At 40.4% G+C, this 7,500-nt stretch overlaps 1 protein-coding gene across 4 annotated transcripts in view; it reads right to left on the minus strand.

Moving 5' to 3' along the window:
- LOC143018945 (adenylate cyclase type 2-like) overlaps positions 1-7,500 on the minus strand; it is a 254,319-nt gene that overhangs the window by 128,095 nt on the left and 118,724 nt on the right. The gene's annotated exons all lie outside the window — the stretch shown is intronic.

Consider the following 7,500-nt stretch of genomic DNA (forward strand, 5'->3'; position numbering starts at 1 on the left):
TCTCTGCAGGAAGAAACGTTAAACTGTCGTATGTGGTGAGTGAGGGTGGGGATCTTTCTAATAGGGGGCGTGGGGTAGTCACCTGTCGTCCTTTCTTCAGTTGTACGAAAATGTGTCGAGACAATTTAAGTTGACAGAGATCTTGCGTTCAGTTAACTGACGGAACGCCAACCTCTCGGGGTTCAATCTCTCGTCAGAGATGAAGGTAGTTAGTTGGTGTTGGAGACTGAAATCACCGCAGGGAGATGGCACCTTCTATTTCTGTGTGTGTATGTGTGTGTGTGTGTGTGTGTGTGTGTGTGTGTGTGTGTGTGTGTGTGTGTGTGTGTGTGTGTGTGTGTGTGTGTGTGTGTGTGTGTGTGCGTGTGTGTGTACTTGTGTGTGCGTTCTTTACGTGTGCGTGAGTATACTCTGTGTACTGGATATCTCTTTTTCGGCGCGGGTTTCGTATTACATTGAGACGCAGCATTTCTTTTCTGGTGAGGATGTGGGATGCGGGTGTTTTTATAGGCAAAAGTATGTAGCGGCTTGGAGGGAGATGGACAACGTCAGGGTGAAAGATTCATGAGAATAAGAGTCTCTCTCTCTCTCTCTCTCTCTCTCTCTCTCTCTCTCTCTCTCTCTCTCTCTCTCTCTCTCTCCAGTGATCGACTCTGTCCAGGGCTGTGGAACGATCAAATCCCGGGTTATGGACATAGCTGTTGTGGCCAGAGCCGATGAGGGACGAAGAAACTATTGGGCGAGGTTGGGGAACAGTAGTGGAGGGGGACAGAGAGACGGGGGGGCCAATGGACGCTATGTCAGCAAACCGCTGGGGTTACACAAGAGCGCATCTGTGCTCGATGAGCCTGTGTCAACAATGAAAATGATCTGTGCAACGTGCTCAGGCTCGTGTATATGCAGTCTGTCTTGAATATCCGGTCACATGTGAACCTTGTGGATGATATCATACCACAGTGCAAAGGGACCATTTATACACATCTCGGAGATGAATGGTACAGCCCTATTACAGTGTTTTGTTTATTAACCAAAATACACGCAAGGAATGCGAACTCGTATATATTACTAATTCTGTAGTGACCACTGGAAAAGAGAGACTAAACGAAGCAAAGCGCTTTCGTATGTTACATTTTCAGTGCAAAGTACATGGAAACGAAGGGTTACAAGAATATATATATATATATATATATGTATATATATATATATATATATATATATATATATAATATACATATATGTGTGTGTGTGTGTATTTTTTGTAATCCTTCCTTTCCATGTACTTTGCACTGATGTAATGTATGAAAGCGCTTTGCTTTTAGTTTCTCTTTCCTTGTAGTCACTCATGCATAATCGAACACAAGTTACCAGTGTTTTTATTAGTGGGTTAAGGCGTCGTTACTTGCGGCGAAGGTCGAGGGGATGATGGTTCGAACCCTGCCACCAGCGAAGTTGAACCAAGGGCATGGTTCATTCAATTCCACGCTACAAAGTCCTCTGTAAGGGGCACCGTCCTAGCCTTCCGATAGGGGGGAGTTTGTGACGTTAAACCATATATATATATATATATATATATATATATGTATATATATATGTATATATATATATATATATATATGTATATATATATGTATATATATACATATATATATATATATATATATATATATATATATATATATACACACACACAAGTGAGTTGAATGTTCTAACACATCAGTGAGCTAAACCTAATATCCACTATCAGAGAAAATAAATTAGTTCGAAAATAGATATATTGCGATCACTATAGGTGATCTTTTTCAGCGTAGTTGTACAAAAGGAGTGGTATATATTGGGCGGGATACATAGAGGGGACATGGGGAGGTAGGCATGCTACTGCGTGGTCCGTTTGAGCCCAGGTCACGATATCCCGAAGATCAAATTGACCCTTGGTCAAATATTTGCGCGACAGGTGGTAGCTTCAAGGTCTGGGCAGACAACTTAACGTACAATATTATTAATGGTCAAACTTGTAATGGCGTCGGGGAACCATTGCCCTTTAGATGTATTAAAATCAGGAAGTTGTTTGATCAGGGAGGACTTAACCAATTCTCTTCTGTAGTTGCAATGTAATTTGTAAGTTAAACCACCCTTGTCCCAGTCCATACGGTGATTTCATTCAGCAGTAAGGAGGAATACTGCTGACTTTTCCTGAGTGTACTTGATCGATTTTTTGTGCTCTCTGATCCTAGTGGGAAGGTCCCTTCCCATATGGCCCCAATAAACTTTAGAGCAGTCTTGGCATGTAATTCTATAGATGCTTAGACTGCTAATATCTTTAGACCTTTGGTGGACATTTGTTTTTTTCTTTCTAATGCTACTTAGGTAATTATATACTATTTTGGTATCGTCAAGAAGAGAAACGGAGGCGTGCAGAGAGGCATTATATGGGATTATTATTATTATTATTATTATTATTATCATTATTATTATTATTATTATTACTATTATTATTATTATTATTTCTATTATTATTATTATTATTATCATTATTTTTTTTTATTTTTTTTTTTATTTTTTTTTTTTTAAGTAAATTGGTTCTGGGGAGACGTTCTGTAGAAACTAAATTTAGCTTGACTGGGAGCTTTAGTTAGAAACCATAACATCTCAATTACATAATTTAAGATACCCATCTTGGTTCCTGACTAAAGCTTTCAGTCAGACTAAATCTAGTTTCTACAGAACGTCTCCCTAAAACAAAGTTCAACACGAATATTACACATTTTGTTTCCGATGTTTCCTCTTCAGCTTTTAATTCATTTGACCTTATTATAAAGTCAGTTTCTTTTACCACGTGACATCTTTAACTAGAAAATCTTGAAACGCGTATTTCAGTCCTCATGAAACTTCTCCAAAGACCGAAGTGGTTTTGAAAAAATAGAAGAATAGTTCATGTACCCAACTGGGATGAGAGGGTTGGGAGATCATTAAACTGCTCACGGCACTCCGTGGGATGTTATGACATAACACGGGTTGCGTTAGTAGTAGTGTGCTGGTTACGACTTGGAAGAGTTCGGAGATCATTTGCTTGAATGTTTAAGTTAGGCGACATCTCCTTAATAAGAACTGCCCCTAACATTGGGAGTCTTCTACTATCCAGGTTTACGTTTAGAATTGTGGGATTGTCGTTATTTTTTTGTTATTGTTGTGTTATGTGTTTCTTTATGATAGTCTTTGATCGTGGGCAGTTTCATTGTAGATATCTCAGTGTCAACGGATGAACAGGTTGCACAGTCCCTGTTGTTGCAAGTAAATCTGTAGACAAATGGGATGTCTGTGCCCCGTTTTCTTTCTCTATGTTATTTTTGAGGGTCAAGTTCTAGGATTCCTGGTTTTAATTGTATGTGATGAACTTCACAATGGCATTGATGTCCATCCAATCAAGAAAACTATAAAACTGACTTACAGAATACATACGTGTCACGTGATACACCCGTTTTTCCATCGGGTGAGCATTTGTCAGAGGTAGGCCCACCAAGCTCTGAAAGAAAAGATTGAACGAAGCGTCGCTTGATGTCTCATATTCTTTTCTCTTATCAGGAAATTCACATTCAGCACCTCACTGTACTCCTTCCCTTTATCTCTTTACCTTTCATTCACTCTCGATATTCTTTCCACGAAATGATTATCATACATTCCATTCCACCACTCTCCCTCTCGACATATTTACATCCAATACTCACCTACATACCGTTTTAGGACTCTCTATTCATGGATACTCTCTCAACTACCTTACCACCAACCACTTTGTTTTAATTATACACACATTCATCTTAAATATGGGATCAGTGACCACCATTTCTCTCTCAGCACACACGTCCAGCATTTTCTCTCCACTTTGTTCCTTCCAAATATACCATACGCTGGTTAATCACTGACGAAATATTAATATTCCGAACTGTGGCGTCAACGTCAGGCGCAGCGTTTCGTGGGATTAACACCCGGAAATCGCGGTAGGATGCGGATACGGTGTCAGGGAACTTGCAAAGGGACCAACACGACTAGGTTGCGTCGTTTCACTTTGTCACACACCGAAACCGAGCCAGTCCATCCCCCCCCCCTCCCCAGCAGCCATCCCGACATCTGTACAAGACAGCGTTCCCATAATGGAATCATTCTTCTTCCTGTTAATGAGATCAACAACCATAGGTAAAATGGTTACTAAATATATCGCACAATGTACATATTGCTTGTGGTGTCTATAGTTCGCAGAAGAAGAAGAAGGAGAAGAAGAAGAAGAAGAAGAAGAAGGAGAAGAAGAAAAAGAAGAAGAAAATAGGTTCATTTATATATCTCCAGAAATGTAAATGTAAAACTCTATTCCAGATCCCAATATGTTTCTTGCCTCTTCTTTCATGGAAACCTCCACATGGGCAGACCGTGCAAGAGAACGATAGAGAGGAGAAAACGACAGATACTTTTAAGTTATTGGACATAGTTTCAGTAAAAACCTAAGTAGAAACCACTCTACTTATCGCAGACATACTTAGTGAGCGTAAGAAACTTCTCACAGAAGCGATGGCATTTTTGGAACGTAGATAGATAGCTAAAAAAGTAACTTACATAACATATTTCAAAGACCGACTGGAAGAAAAAATGATAAACAGATAAGTAAATAAATACTCCCTGTACTGTAATGCCATCGTCATTCTTTTGTTTATTACTCTTATTATTTTTCTTTATGTGATATGTACTTACTTATTTATGTATTTATTCAAATATGCATTTAGCACTATTTTTGTCATCGTTCCAGGTGCCAAAAATGAAAGAAAACGTTCTCTGAGAAAGTAAAATGGTTGTCTATCGTATATAGGACGAATCTTAGACTTACTGTGATGCCTTGCACCCTCGTAACTGGAGTAATAGGAGGGAGGGGGCTGGCCAGATATCTTTCGCTCAGGAGGACGCCTCAATGCAGACACAAGAAACCAAACACCACAAACAGTAGGTAGAAGCTACTACTACACGAAAGTCTTTCCTTGTCCACAGGGGAAAAGGCCCTTTGGAGGGGCATGACTTAAGTTCATCAACAACACATATGCAGTAGTCATTGCCTTATGTAGCAAGTAATGGCTTACCGATGCACTAGGTGCCTAAATTCTGTCACCCATAATTTGTATCAATGACCAGTGTGTGTGGGTAATCACACTTCTCTGGACATGCAACACAAAATGAAAAGATGGAATAAAACTCTTGCTCCGAAACAGAAAGGACCAAAAGGCAGGTAATGATATATGTGATGAGAAACTGCGATGAGAGCTCAAAGGGTCAATAGCAATATCTGTCGTCTTTAGTCTCAATGACTGCAAACCCGCAGCTCTATAAGGGTCAACAACAGTCTTCGGACCCTCCCATGGGTCATAACTGGGATGGAACGGTGGGCAGTTCTCTGCATTGCATGAATGAGGGTATGTTCCTATATCACTACTTGGCAGGAGGAAGAAAGGGAACAGTCGTCTTTTTTCAAGTGTCCTTATGACACAAAGTGGAAGAAAGTGGAAGAATTGACAGAGACTCTTGGGCCTGGTCCCGAGGCCGAGGGGTACCATCTCGAGGTTACATCTCCAGATGGAGACGAGGGGCTTGATGAGATCTGGAAACGAGCGGCAGGGAGATGATAGTCTCCGACATCCGACAAGTTGATTCCTTCAAAGAGGCAGAAGTCAAACAAATCGGAACCTATTCCTCCATGAACATTCGATTTGGAATTTAAAAGCCACAGATAGAAAAGAAAGTGCTGAACAACTACCCAGTTGTTATATTCTAAACCTATTTCACAAAGTTCCAGGGAAACCAGCATGAACTTTACAAACCCAGAAGACGAACAAAGGCACACGCAATTGTCTTTCATTGAGTCGCTGTTGTTTTTATACCCAATAAAAGTGTATCAGGATCATTTTATAATCCCTGTTGAGAAATGCTAATCTTCGACATGGTTATCAACAAAAGGCACGCTGAATGACGCTAAATGGTTTCTCCATGTTTTACCCTCCTCCTCTCAACTCCAGAATGTGCTAGCAGCTAGCTGTCCAAGTCAAGCATTGACGAAAACTGGGGACGAGTTACCTTGGATGTAGATACGAACAACCACAAGTGCGCTGTCAATGTACTCGAGGGAGAAAAGGTCTTTGGAGAGCAACTATACTTTGAGGAGTTTCAAGAAGCGGAGTCTCCACTCTGGTACATCCATATTGATGTGTGCAGTTAATGGAAACATGAATTGGGAAGGTGTGTGTTGAAAGCAAACATCTACCTGATTGTGTCGCCTACTGCCACTTACTTCGCGACCTTTTAGATACCATCTCCCCAGATGGTCATCCCTTCCTTCCTCCTGCAAGGATCTTCGTGGTTGGTGCTCCTGTGTATTTAGAACCAATGGATAGTTGTTCCAGATAGGAATGATCGATGACCCCACACTGGAACAATTTGGATCCGCATTTAGGTGAAATGGACCGGTCACGGAGGGGCTGCGTTGGTAACGGCGGGGGGGGGGGATTAGGAGGCGAGATCGTGGCCTTCATAGGACGAATGATGATAACTAAGTTGGAGGGGGCATCTATTGTTTAAATCCCAACAAGATATCTTACCCACTCTATCATGCTTGCTCTGAAACTGAGCCGAAACCAACAACAGGTAGCCCAACAGTGTACACAATTGTCATCACAGAATCCCAGTGGTTTTACGAATCTTAACGGTCAACCCAATATGTTTACATCGTGTCCTGAAGTTCAAAGCATCATAATTTTCAGTGGTCGTCCTAATATATATATATATATATATATATATACGTATATATATATGTATATATACGTATATATACATATATATATTTATATATATATGTATATATATACGTATATATATATATGTATATATATACGTATATATACATATATATATATGTATATATATATATGTGTATATATATATATACGTATATATATATATATATATATATATACATATATATGTATACATCTGTGTGTGTGTGTGTATTAAACTTATATTCACCTTGGTCTTTGATCACATGTTGGACTCGTGATCGACAGCTATTTCCCTCCCTAGAAGAGAGCTCAGAACTCGTATGACCGATCTATGGGTAACGCTGTGGCCTTACACGCACACACACTTCCAACTCCCCGTCCACGAGAGTTGGAGTAACGACTCGAAGCGCAACGATACTAAAGTTATTTAAGCCCTAGGCAGGATTCGAACCCAGACCGCCGTAATGACAGTCCGGGACTCTACCAACCGCACCACCGAGTCGTGTGTGTGTGTGTGTGTGTGTGTGTGTGTGTGTGTGTGTGTGTGTGTGTGTGTGGGCTGTCGATTTGGAAACAAGCCTGTAGCTAACCACTCCGTTCAGTAATTTACTTCTAAACAGTTCCAAGCAGCGCGCGGAAATGTAGGGAAAACAATTATTTTGCAATCTCTCTTCCTAATGTTCTATAAGCAGTTACT

The sequence above is a fragment of the Oratosquilla oratoria genome, chromosome 36, assembly GCF_046742065.1.
Source record: "Oratosquilla oratoria isolate Oo_2021 chromosome 36, ASM4674206v1, whole genome shotgun sequence".
Classification (NCBI taxonomy): domain Eukaryota; kingdom Metazoa; phylum Arthropoda; class Malacostraca; order Stomatopoda; family Squillidae; genus Oratosquilla; species Oratosquilla oratoria.